The following is a 13,918-nucleotide window of genomic DNA, read 5'->3' on the forward strand; positions in this document are numbered from 1 at the left end:
CTCATTTTTTTGAGTTTCACCTGTACAGCAAAGCTGTGGAAGGTAACCAATCACAATTCCACTGGCAAGGAAGGCAATCAGCATTAAAGTGACCACTAACGATCCAATTCCTATCAAAAAATTGTTTGAGTTATCCGATAATACTGATCGGAAGTGAAATATCGTAATACATCTTTCACCACACCATCAACAAACCAATCTTTGCTTCCTGCCTATCACAACCGACAAGAAAATCCAAATTTTGGTTTGACGAAAATACAATCATTTTTTTTAATCGTTCGTAATCGATTGTGCCCATCAATGGAGATTATTTACAACCTATCCGATCAGAATTTTCTGATCGGTTGAAATTGGACCGTTAGGTGTCACCTTTAGAGGGTAGAGAAATGTGCAATCCAGTCACCCTCAAATCCATAAACACAAATGCATGGGCAAGTGTATCTGTTTATAGCCAGAAGGGTACATGGTCTGTGGGACACTTTAGTGGCTGGGACAAAACACAGATAAATGATGAGACAAATAGTTGTCCCTGACTGGTAATACTGCATCATTCTAAAGCTGCGGACACACGGCCAACAACCGCACGACCTGTATGTCCACACGATTAAACGACCAACTCATTTACATACTGCACACGCAAGCGGAATTGCGGACTGCACAATACAGCCACAATCAAAACAAGTCGTTCAAACGACTTGTATATACGCAACCAACTGCACAATATCAGCCCAACAGTCATGTGAGTAGATCTGACGGTTGGATCGGGCAAACCACTTGTTATCAGTGGCTCGTCTAGTCGTTGTGCCTGGCTATTGTCCAACAGACTAAAGTCAGACGATAATCAGGCAGCAGGTTGGTCCGTGTGTACAAGGCTTAAGCCGCATCTACACGAGTAGATGCGGCCACGATGCTCCTTATTAATCGAGCCACTGATGCGGCTCGATTGATAAGATCCGACAGGACGGATCTCCGCACCGCCGATTCCCTGCTCGATCCCCGCGAGGGGACAATGGCAGGGAATCGAGCGGAAGATAAGCGGCGCCGGCGGGGACGAGTGGGGAATCGAATGCGGCGCACGGGGGACGTGGCGGGCACGCGGAAGAGGCGATCCGGCGGCTAATCGACCCGCCGGATCGCAGCCTCATCTACCCGTGTAGATGAGGCTTTAAATGTCCTTCAATGATCCTCCGTTCCCCGCCGCCGTTCCCCGCCGCCGGTCCCGGTGTAAATGCGATCCCACTAAGACTGCGGCTGTGCACGTGCTTGCTCCCGCCATAAAGTAAAGATAGTTTGTAATGTCATTTAGAAAATGTAGCGGCTTAATTAATTAGGTATCAGAGAAATTAATTCTTCACACCATTTAATGCATACCGGCTGATTTACCAGATTACAATATTCTCATTCTCCAACAGCTTGAAATGCAAAAAAGCAAATTATGATTTAATTAGTTCAGATCTGAGATTAATAGCGGATGCAGCAAGCACTACTGACTCAATCTTTCCATTGATATCCAAACGGTACGTGATCATCTACAAATGCCGAATCCACACCACACCAATAAGCAACTATAATAAACTTATAGAAGAGATCTTAGTCTTCACTGGCTGCTAATTGTTTACAATTCCCCATTATCAGCATTTCTAATCACTGTATTTTCTGCATGTATGAGGCACCTTTTCTCCCCAAAAAAGGGGAGAAAAAGTCCCTGCGTCTTATATTCCAAATGCAGGGAGTTCCTGACTTATGAACACCTGCTGATACGAACCGCCAACCCACTGTGATGTCGGTAACTCCCTGTATTTTCCCTGTGTCCTCCTCCGCTGCCCCCCCTTCCATGTTTCCTCTGCTCGCCGTGCACGTAGCAGCAGCTCACCTCATCCAGCGGCGATCAGAGACCTCTCTTTTCCATCACTGTTTCCCTAGTCCCGACTTCTGCTGATGACTCGATCAGCAGAAGCTGGCACTAGGGGAGCAATGCGGTTGAGGAGAGGTCTGTGATCGCTGCTGGAGCCATAGAGTAGGTGAGCCGCGCTACTGCTATTTATGTACAGGGAGCAGAGGGGGACACATGGGAGACAGAAGGGGAGCAAAGAGACACGGGAACAGAAGGGGATACATGGGGAGCAAAGGAGGACACAAGGGAACACATGGGGGAGCATAAGAGGACACATTGGGGACACAGGAGAACATAATAATTGGGGGATAACATCTACAAGACACTCCTGGACCATGGATGCACCAGGTTTAGTATATATTTTTTCCCTGGTTTTTGTCTACTAAACCTGGGTGTTTCTTATAGTCTGGAGTGTCTTATATGCCAAAAAATACGGTTATAGCATCTGCTGCATTTCTTCATGTAAAATAAAGATCCTATAATTTCTTCAATTTTTTTTTTAGAACTTCAGGTGAGCAGGTCTGTTTATTTGGGCTTTCTGTTCTTCCCTGGGTGTACATACCGTATGTTTCTAGCCCTAGTACACTCTTGATAGGCCAGTGTGTGGACACTTTTTCCTGTTTATTTGGGTGCCCTGCTTACAGAGCTGGCAGGTGGTAACTTCTAATCTGCGCTTACGGTTGTTATTCTAGCTTTTCATACAACGTTCATGCTTTGTATAAGCTATGCAAATGAATTTCTCGCTCTCTCCTTTTGCTTCTGGCTACATTATAACCTTAGCACGGCAACACAAAATTGTTCAAATAGTGAATGTTAAATATTCCTGTTTTACAAGCCATTTAAAAAGCAAGCGCGACTCCCACTCCCAGGCAGCCGCAGCTATTATAACAGGAAGGTTTTAATGGGCTCCTGAAATCCTGATCAGGAATTTCTTTGAAATGTATTTTTTTTTCGCTGTCTCGCTCCTGCTGAATTCAGAGTCTGCCGGAGACAACGTCTAATTAATACTTAAAATATGCACCTTTCCATTCGGGGGGCAGCTAACGAGTAGAAACTCAGTGTAATGATGTAATCTGACTTGTCAAAAAAAAAAGAAAGAAGGGAAAGCACACAGAGAAAGAAGGCCGGTTTGTGTCAGGGGACCTGGGGTGACATGTCGCTTCCTAATTAACTAAGTGTTCCTTTAAAGTGTCAGATCCAGCAGACCTCCGGCTCCGTCACTTATAAATATTCATGCCACACAGCCTGTGACTCCTGATTGGCATCCCTGCGGTTGGCGTGGAACATGTGCCTGGGCGCGGGGAGAGAGGAAAGGGCCTGGATGGGGCTTAAACACGGCCCCTCCCTCCTGGGGAGACCATTGATTTCCAGATTATTAAATAGATTCTACATTGAGAAAATAATTATTTCCCTGTTGTCAATGGATGTAAATGTACCTCTGCTATGCCAATAGGGATGTCTGAACAACATTTTCATTGATTGAAATAAATCGTACAGGAACAGAATTCAGAATAATTACAGCAAAGCTAATCCGTGAAGATTCGCTTCGTCATTTTTGAATACAGAAATTGCAATCCACACATTCTGTTTGAAACTTGGAATGATATTACTGAAGACTCTGCAGCTATACACAGTCAGATATCAGCTGTGATATTTGCTTGCACAGTTTAATGCATCTCCGCAGGTTTGGTATTCCTGCTACATTTGGTTTTGTCGCAGGTTCATAGTATCATGAATAGCTTTGGTTACATAATGCAGGCAGGGATTGGAACATGATCAGAGCTGACTCTGTACAGATGAGCCACTGGCCTTTAGGCTGGCAACACATCTGTTTCTATGGAAGGGAGCGGAGGAACAAGGAGTGGCGCACAACGTAGCAGCTTACCGTGGGTCTGGTGAGTTGAGAGAACAATGTGCTAAGGTGTCTCTCAGACATCGGGGGTCGCATTCTGCGACTGAGGGGTCTTTATTGGCCATCATGGCCAATGTGAATCTAACGTGTGTACACAGCTTAAGTCTAACAACTATCTCTAACCTTCCCACCTAAGGTTAAAGTGAACCTCCAGACTAAAAATCGGCTCAGCAGCACTGAAAAGGCCTGGTGTTTCTTTAACAGTTTCACAGCATCCGAACTTTGTTTCTCTTATACAAACCTCATTTTTAGCTGCACAGAAGAAAACTGCCCGGGCATTTTTCCCGATACTGTGCAAAGCATGATGGGATTTCTGATGTTGTTGTTCCCGTTCTGCAGTTTTGGTGCAATTTTTTTTTTTTTACATTTTGAATTTGACATTTGAAGCCTAGCGCATGCAGCTGGGAGGGGTTATCAGGACACAGGACAGTTGGAATTGTGTCTTATGCCCCCTGTCACCTCCTTTCAACCAAAAAGATGGCTGCCTCCATGACAAAGATGGCAGCCCCCATGAATCACAAACATTTGCCTGTTCTTTTAAAACAGGGTGGGTAAAAAATTATATTACCTATCTATTCTAATTAACATAAGAAGTTTTGAATCAGGATGATACCATTTATTGGCTAACTTAGAGATGGATAAACAGTGAGCTTTCGACTTATAAAAAGCCTTCGTCGGACTGGTTCCTGACCAGAACTGAAAAACACAGCTTATATACACTGACATACAGAGGAGAAACATTCTTTAGCAAACATAAATGTAATTAGATGCCTTAACTGTTACTGGGGAGGCTTTCCCAGGCATCCTATCTAAATTGATCTAATTAACATAACTAATGTAACTTAATGACAGTATGTTTGTTTAGGCTGAAGTTCCCCTTTAACTTTCTGATGCCTAAATTCAATCTACTTCCTATTATTAACCTTTCCTGATGCCAAACCCTAACCTCTCCCAATGCTAACCCTTTCCTGTTACCTAACTTCATCCTGCCCCCAAAGTTAACCCCTTCCTGTTGCCAAAACATTACCTACTTTTACTTATAATTAGCCTTTAACTTTTGACCCTTTGATCTAACTAGCCTCCCCTATAAAATTCCTACTCTTAAGCTTTACCAATATTCACCTTTCAACATTTTCACCTCCAGTGCTACAACAAAGAACCAGGGTGCAAAATCTTGTGTGTGCCGGTATTGGCAATGTTACACTGAGCACTGGCACCCAAACCCACCACCCAATTTATCAGCAAGCACCCCTAATAAATTATCTGAAAACTGGCACCCAAACCAAGCACCCTTACCGAAATCTACTGTTGTTGCCAAGCACTAAAGCTCAAAACAAGAGCGGCAAAGAAAACTATGCTGTACATAGTGCAACTTATGTTATGTTTACAAAATGCACGCTGGTCATATAATGGTGTTTTACAGCCAACGTGGGCATTGTGTACATACTGCAAGTGCCGTTTACATGGAACGCGCATGGACTAAATGTCAGTAAAGTAAAATTAGGCTGTAGAGTTAGCATATAGGGGGTTTTAAAAAAAATTAAATTTCTATAGAAAATGTACTAATGGCTCATGCAAAATGTAAGATAAAAAAAATTCTGCATCCGGTACTGAACGTTTATGACTATGTACCTTATAAGTTTAAAACTGAAACAGTGCCTGTTCTTCACAATGCAGGTAAGTTTTGTATATGTTTCCTAACACTGTAAGGGCGGTTCACATTAGCGTAAAAAAAATGGGTCATAAGAGGAACAGAACATATACTGTACAAACGGAACGGATCCAATATTACCCAATGGAACCGTTCACATGCGTCCATTCGTACGGATCCATTGCGTACTTTCTGCTGAACACACTAGTGAAGAAACGGACCATTAGGAAGCCAAATCCATTGGGGTGGGGCCTGGCGGGGATGTGGGGACGCGAACCGGGCCGTACCTGAGCAGGTGGGTTAGGGTCGGGTGAGAGAGGATGGGAGGGTGCAGCAGCCTGGCGGGCGGTGAGGGAGGGTTAAAACTTACCCAGGCTTCCGTCTTCAATTGCTGCCGGGCAGTTTCTTTCAGGCTTTAGTCTTCTTCCGCCTCAATTGTGTCCCACCTCGCGTCATGTGACTTCACTTCCTCCTTTAACCCGGAAGGAGGAAGTTGTTAGTCACATGACTTGATGTGGGACACAATTGAGGTGGAAGAAGACAAGAAGCCTGGAAGAAACCGCCCGGCAGCCCTAACCCTCCTTCACCCGTCCGCCCGGCTGCTGCACCCTCTCTCCCTCACCCGCCTGGCTGCTGCAACAAGCATGGTAACGGAGTGAAAATGGATCGATCGACCGATGATCAGATCCGGTTTCCGTTTGCCAATGTGTGACGCGACTGAGCCAGTTACTGTGGGTTGATCACGGCTGAACGGCAGGACGGCGTGGGACGTGTTTATGGGGCGGGAGGCAGCCCTGGGTAAGTATCAAATCTTTAGTTTTCAAGGTCTCTGGTTTACTTTAAAGAACTCCTGCAATAAATCTGTAGTGTGTCTACTTCCTGCTTTCATGGAACCAGCGAAAGGGTTAACTTCCTGTGTTTACATATTAGCTGTGTCTGCCAAGTCTGACAAATTTCTAATTCCTGTGCTGATACAGCTGAGAGCTCAAATTACAGTTGTGATTACGTGAAGATGAGGGGGAATTAAACAGGCTCTTCTCTCTAAATACACACAGGTATTCTGTGTTTTCCTTGTGTCATGAGCAATAGTTAAGGTCCATTTTAAAGCACTGCAAGTACAGAAATGACCAATAAATGTCATCTGACACTGAAACATGAGAACCAATATAACAATTAAGTTTGTATCACAAAATTGCACCTATAGTTTGAAGGTTAAATAATTCCATAGAGGTACATAGGTACAAAATGAATGCTGAAACCTTCAACACTGACAGCAACTGTAAAAAAAAAATCTGGTGAGGAAAGAAGAATCCATTATTTTTCAATAAGGTTGTGTTGTGAAAAGGAAACAGGACAGGATAGATAAGTGTTATCTGTTACATTGCCCTGTTCGTCAATGTCAGCTTCCTGCCCAATATAAATGCTTTTTTCTTGCCGTTTCAAAGAAAGACCCCCTTAAACTGCAGGACACAAAAGCTGAATATTTTGACCCAGCGTGTCTATGGGGAGCACATGTCATGGATCAAAGGATGCATTGATTAATTCTACCGAGACAGTCATCTGTCACGTTGGTCATGCCACAATACACCAACTCCAATTACCAAGAACCAAAGATTGAAGGGTGATGCAGAGATCCGCTCTATAATCAACTGCAGCTTCCGATCTACTTAATAAAACCTCAGCACTATTACTTATCAAGACAGGTGCAAAGGAAATTGCAGCAAGGGTGGAGCAGTTGTTCATAGTAACCAATCAGGCTTTAGCTGAAAGTCATTCAGATTGGTTCTCTTTGACAGCTGCTCTACGTCTGTCCCAGTGCTCTTTGCACTGCCTTTGACCAATCAGCCCCTCTGAGTTTTTTTTTATTGTGCAATTCTGACATATTAGATTTTGCATAAGGACCCATTCATACTCGGGCACTTTGCACCCGTGATTGCCGGCGCATTGCAGCGATTGTGGCGTGTTTACGATTATCGCCAATCGCAAATACACTGCATGCAACATTTTCCCAGCAATTGTGCTTCGATTCTCATTCGCTGGAATGAGAATAGCAATTGCTGAAAAAAATCGCAAAATAGCATAACACAAAATCGTGATTGTGATTTTGTGTTAACCTTGATTTTGACAAGTGTGAACTAAGTTTACAGATATAGAAAAAGCTTGGAAAGAGTGCTAATCGTTTAGCCACCAGGGTAAGAATCAATAAATCCCTCCAAACACTATCTGCCAGGTGTTTATGTATTTTCCAGTGGCGTAGCTAAGGAACTATGGACCCCAGGGTGAGTCTTTGTGCCCCCCTCAAGCACTCTATACATAACAACAGATATGGAGGACCAAAACCTGCTAAGGACAGCCACAATGTTGGAGATGTGTAAGCTGAGGGAGAGCAACAGTGTGTTAGTAATTACCGTACCTCTATGTAGAGGTGATCATTACCAGCACAGCTCCTATGAAAAGCTAGTACTGAAGTTGAACCCCTGGTGGGCCTCCCTTGTCACCCTGTATCACCTATTGCTATCCCACTGGTATTTTCCTCAAGTCTGTGTGAGCTTCCATTGGGCAATTTGATTTCCTCCCACATCCTAAAGGCTATCTTCCAGTGGTGTAATGTGAGGTAGCTAGAGAGCCATGCGCCTTGGTGAAAATTTAATACTGAATAGAGATCATCAATGAGATGCAAATATTTCCAAATTCATGCAGGATTATGTAAATTTGAAATGCAAATCAATGCAGCTTGAAAACTTACCTGTTTCAACCTTGGTGGGACTTTTCAAGCTGAATACATTTGCATAGAAATATTTCCAAGTTCATGCAGGATTAGGTAAATTCTGAATGCAAATGCATGTAGCTTGAAAATGGACCAATCAAGTCCATCCCTAATACTGAAGACCACCACCTACATAATTATACACCTATATTTCAAAGTCAGCCACAATGAGTGATGCCTTAGCATAGAGTGGGGAACAGTTTAGTATTAATTTCCTCTGTGAAAAACTATCACAGTGGTAATTATTACCAGTATAAAGACCAAAGTTCACCTATGTGGGTGTCCATGGGCAAATGAGGGGTAAAGAGTACCTGAGGCGGACTGTGTATAGATTATAGGACACAGAGGCATGTTCTCTACCCAATGGAATACCTCGGTGTCCTTCTGGTGCCGCTGTCAGTCCCCCCTGGGCTCTGCTGTCCTGCCTCAAAGCTAGCGACAATCCGATTGTCGCTAGCCTCCTTTTGCCCTTCCAGTTGTCAATCACCTGCTCCCCCCGCCTCCATCAGCTTGCTCTCCCGCCTCTGTCACCTCACTCCCCGCCTCCGCCAGCTTCCTCCAATCAGAAGGTAAGCCGTGCCCCTGGAAGTACTTCCCGGGTCACAGCCATCTTGGATTTCTTCTGGAGCAGGTAGTATGTTTTTGTTTTTTTTAAAATTTCAAATAAGCCTTGGGTTCTCCTTAAAGCAGCTTTTCACAAGGACATCATGCAACAACAATCACATGAGATCTCATCTAAGTCCAGAGGAGCATTGCTCTGACCTGCAGTCCCAGGAGGTATTCATTGGGATCAGACGAGATTTTTTTACCCACCAGTGTTCTACTGAGGAGAATTAAATGTTATAATACACTAATGAATTTCAGCCTGGAAACACTGAAAGTAGAACTGTCCTGCTTCCATGGTTGGCATTACACTTTGAGCACGCACGCTTCACAGCCATGATTCTGATTCTGACCTGTCTAGTGAGTCATTGACCAACCACATGCGAGGAGCTAGTCTAAACACCTGCCTGGCACACTAGTTCCAGGTCTGTGAATTGCCAGATAGAAAAACCACACTTAGAGCCTTTGTGAAATTGTCTGAAAATCTACCTGTTCATCTGCACGCCACTTTTTCCACTCACACAGTAATCCTAGGTGTTGAGTGGAATTACATCTTGAGCCGCCGTCTCATGAGCTATAAATCATAAATAGTCGTTGGCTGCAGTTAGTATTCCGGCACAGAAGATGGATTTAGGAAGTATTTGACATTTTAACTCTCGAAGTCCTCGCTTGTGTTATTTAGGTCTGTAATGCTGACATGTCATGACAGACCTGAGTGTGACATTGCTCTGTGCCCGTCATCCGCTAATTGCCCGTCAATTCTGTGTGCTGTGACATTTTCCTTCCTCTGTGCTACACTCTGTGGCTCTCGTAATGCCCCACAGGAGGTAGAAAGAAGGCCAGTTGGCTAAAGTACTATTACACATTTTCAACTGCCGAGTAAAAAGGTCTTTTCAATGAACACAAGCTTACCTCAGAGGCCTGTGCAGGAACAATTTTTATATTGGTATTTCATAGAAATAAGATTAAAAAAAGTACATTTAAAGAGGAACTTTAGTGAAAAGGGGGGAAAAAGAATAAATCAATACATTGTAAATTGAGAAGTTAAAAAATAGAAGAGAGATCAAGAAAGGCGACTTGGCGGCCGATCGACCATACGATTCTATTATTATAATCAAATTGGATGAAAATCAGTGCCGCTAACTGCAATTTCGGGACGAAAATTGGTCGCATTGTCAATCACGCATGCTGCAAGATGTTGGGCCGACTTGCTCGTTCTGGTGCACGGCTGGAAAGGCGTGCAATTTCACGACGATTGACGAACGCAACTAAACCCCTGGCACTGTCCCCCAGTGTCCAGTGTAAAGCATACATTATCTGTCTGCAGTAGGCCTGAAAGATAAATCGAATTTAAACCGAAATCGTGATCACCAAGATCACAATTTCGGAATCGTTAAAGCGGCAATTATCGCGATCACATCATTTCCAAATGGGGAAGTTTGAAGAAGTGGCTTCAAACTTCCCAAAAGTCCCGGCACGTGTGGCCCGCAGCATTGGACATACCTTCCGCACAAGTCCAACGCTGTCCGTCCTCTATCGCCGGCTCTTGTGCTTGGCAAAACTCCAGGTTCCTGTATGTCACATGACATACAGGAAGTATTCCGTGCATTAGAGCCTGCAGGAGGCGAAGTGGATAGATGGGGATCGCTGGACTCGTGCTTGAAGCTATGTCCAGAACTGATGCAGCTTTGGGGACAGAGGAGGCACAGAGAGACACAGAGGGGGCACAGAGACAGAGGAGGCACAGAGAGACACAGAGGAGGCACAGAGGAGACACAGAGACACAAAGGGGGCAAGAGAGAGTCCCAGAGGAGCCATAAAGAGGCAAAAGGGGGCACAGAGAGAGACAGGGGGAACAAACAGGCACAGAGGAGGAACAAAGCTAAATTTGAAATAATCGTGAATTGAATCGAAATCGCAATTTCAGACAGAAATCGCTCAATTAAATTTTTTCCTAAAATCGTTCAGGCCTAGTCTGCAGCCTGCGCTCGTCCCTCTGCTGCTCCAGGCGCATTCCGCTATCCATACACATGTGCCCCACGTGGTTTTCTAGTAGGGGCGGGTGTGTGACATCACATGCGCATGCCGTTAATAGGAAACCACCTGGGGCGTGCGTGTATGCAGAATGGAGAAATCCCGGACGACAAGCGCAGGCCGCGGACAGGTAATGTATACTTTAAACTAGGCACCGGGTGGGCCGAGCGAGGTGGACGGAAGCGCCGCACAAGGCCGATACCGGATCGATTTCAGCATAAAATTGATCAGGAATCGACCTGTGGTGTATGAGTAGCTGACAGATTTCTCTCTCATATCAGATTTGATTACAGAAAGATTTGTCTCTTGGTGGAATCTGCCCATACATCGCTAGATGTATGGCTACCTTTACTCTTGGTTTATATCTGAGATGACAACAAAAAATTGTTTTGGGCAATAAATATCTGGCATGTGAGTCAGGGTAAGATAGAAACAGTAGTAAGGACCAAACCTCAATGATGTACTTGACAAGGATAGGTATCTGCCTGAAATGCAATGCATAATGTTTTCTACAGTTCTGAAGTGAAAATGAACTTTTGGATAATGATTTGTATGTGTAGTACGGATAATAAATAGAACATTAGTAGCACAGATATGAGTCAAGATCTTACCCTGAAAAGAGGGAAGACTCAGGATCCTTTTGAGGTTTCCCTCCCTTATCGGCAGCCCCCTGGGAATTCGTGCCCACACGTACACGTCATCTGGAACGTATTGCACCTGCGCACAACTAATGCGCAAGCGCAGTACGCGCTAGATGATGTGGACACACGGCCACGAATGTCGCGCAGGCACAGAAGATCCGACCCGCCGGCGGGGTCGCGATCCTTACCAGCGGGACAACACGGAGGACCGGGGCGTGAGGCGAGGGACTGAGACTGCTGCTACAGGCTGTAAGAAGCCCCAGGTGAGTAAAATCTGTTTCATATTTCTCGCATCAGAAGTCCTTTAAGACACTGCTGTCCACTCTCTCAGTCCCTAAATGCAACAAAAATACACTCCCTTTAGAATCCCTAAATGTACCAGATGGCATATCCTGCAACTAACTGCAGGGTTGAATTATGTAAGTATGCTGGTAACGCTGGGCAATAATTACACAATACGATAGATATGTAAAGCTAATTAGAGATGAAATATGGTCATGCAGAGAGGAAGAAAGCATTACTTCTATGGCACAGCAAGCCCGGCTAAGATTTACAGTAGAACAATAGGAGGACACTTATTAGTGTGTCAGATAAAAATAAATTGTGCTATTACCAAACACGACTTGGGGCCTAGCTGCAAAGGCCTGTTGCTTATCATCTACTGACGCATTAATTCCCTGTAATCTGTTCCTTTTGCTACATACTTTTATTGCTTGTTATCACCATCCAACACCAACATTAACACTCCAGCAGAAAAGGCTGCTCACAGCCAATATAAATAGCCGCCTGAATGTCCCTGCTGGGAGTTGTAAAAACATTTGACAGGCTTTTATATCATGCTGCAGAAAGCGCAATCTGGGACAGTCCAGTCTGTTTATTAACCCTTTTATCAGAATATCCTATTTACCCAGTTTCGGACTACTTGTGCTATTCAGGTTCAGTGGGCAGCTGGTCAATATGGCTTGACTTTTGCTTGGTAACAGGATTGAGGTTTCTTCCTGAGCAACACTAAAGCTTAGTATGCACCTTCAATTTTGATTGGTGAATGACAGACCTGAATTTTACCTCCTCTATTTAGTACGAGAGCTTACCTACACAATCTGTTCATAGCATTCAAAATCTTTTGACCTTTATCGCACAAATTTAAGGCATGTACGGTGTAATGATCATGGAAACTTCATTCATTGGTTTCCAGCAATTAAGTATTTGTGTGGCTGCTGCATATGTGCAAATACATTTTTTTTCCTAATTGCTCTGGTTCCCCATAAGGCAGCTAGGCACCCTGTGAGACAATTATATATTTAATATAACCAAAACAGGGTTTTCATGATTACTTCTGTTCTACAGTTATCTCCTGGCAGACATGGAGCCCATCTAGCTCCTCACAATGTTATTATGGATTTATAAAGAGCCAACATATTCCGTAGCGCCGTACAATTCAAACTGATTGTGAACTTACAGAGCTCTTGCTTTTGTCAATGGAGCTGCAAGCTGAGTAACAGAGCTCCCCAGGCAGGAAATGAGGGATGCGAACGCAAATTAAGTGTAATTAAGAATCACTTTTGCGATGAAAACAAAACAGCCTGCTAGTAGCAGGTGGATGAAAGCTGCATTTAACTGCCTACTATAAAGCTTTTAAGTCTTCCTGCTGATGGAGGAATAGGTCTCGTCTTCTTCATTAGAAGTGGCAGTAACGCATTCACGGCCACCACTCCTTCGCTTTTAGGGGCGATAGAGTCATTAAAATACACTCCTGCCTTAAATTAGTTGTCACCACTAAGTGGTCCTCACCGGTGCTGTTTAACCAACTGCTATGCCTGTATTACCGTCTATTGAAGCTGCTTTGTTACGTCAACAAAATATTGGCCGCGTTATGCTGGCAATGGAATAAATTGAAGAGCCACAAAAACCGAGATGGCAATCAACAAGCAATTGTTCTCGGGAATAGAGGGGATCTTGAGAGGGTTGAATCTACAGGAGCTAAAAAGGGTTCACTTATTCAGATGTGTTTTTACAGATTATTGTGCCTTACCCACATGAGAATTATAAATCATATTTATGAAGGTATGATCACATATGTTTTTCGATAAGTACAGATTTGACCACAATGGTCCGTAAGCAATTACCTTTTTCTCCTGGGTTTTCTCCTACGTAATATTTTCAAACTTGTCAATAAAATGCATTTTAAATCACCAGCAAGCAAGAAAATACTCCAAATAATCTGGCTGTACTTTTCCACCTACTTTTTAGTACTTTCTCAATTGCAAAGTACTGAAAAGTTATTTTAAATTGAACATGAAAAATTATCTCCTAAGAGAAAACTCAGTAGAAAAAGTGAATTGCATTTGGGCCAGTATCTCCAAGCTTTAAAGGGAACCTTAACTGTAAAAAAAAAAATGAGTTTTACTTACCTGGG

At 43.7% G+C, this 13,918-nt stretch overlaps 1 protein-coding gene across 5 annotated transcripts in view; it reads right to left on the reverse strand.

Annotated features, from left to right (window-relative positions):
• PDZRN3 (PDZ domain containing ring finger 3) overlaps positions 1-13,918 on the reverse strand; it is a 364,525-nt gene that overhangs the window by 91,425 nt on the left and 259,182 nt on the right. Inside the window, exon 1 of one of the 5 annotated variants that reach the window (XM_068254002.1) lies at positions 5,828-5,886. The exons of the other annotated variants lie outside the window; for them this stretch is intronic. The gene's annotated coding sequence lies outside the window, so the exon portion shown is untranslated. Of the gene's footprint in view, positions 1-5,827; positions 5,887-13,918 lie in introns of those variants that run through there. 5 annotated transcript variants of the gene reach the window in all.

This window comes from Hyperolius riggenbachi, chromosome 9, assembly GCF_040937935.1.
Source record: "Hyperolius riggenbachi isolate aHypRig1 chromosome 9, aHypRig1.pri, whole genome shotgun sequence".
NCBI classification, from domain to species: Eukaryota; Metazoa; Chordata; class Amphibia; order Anura; family Hyperoliidae; genus Hyperolius; species Hyperolius riggenbachi.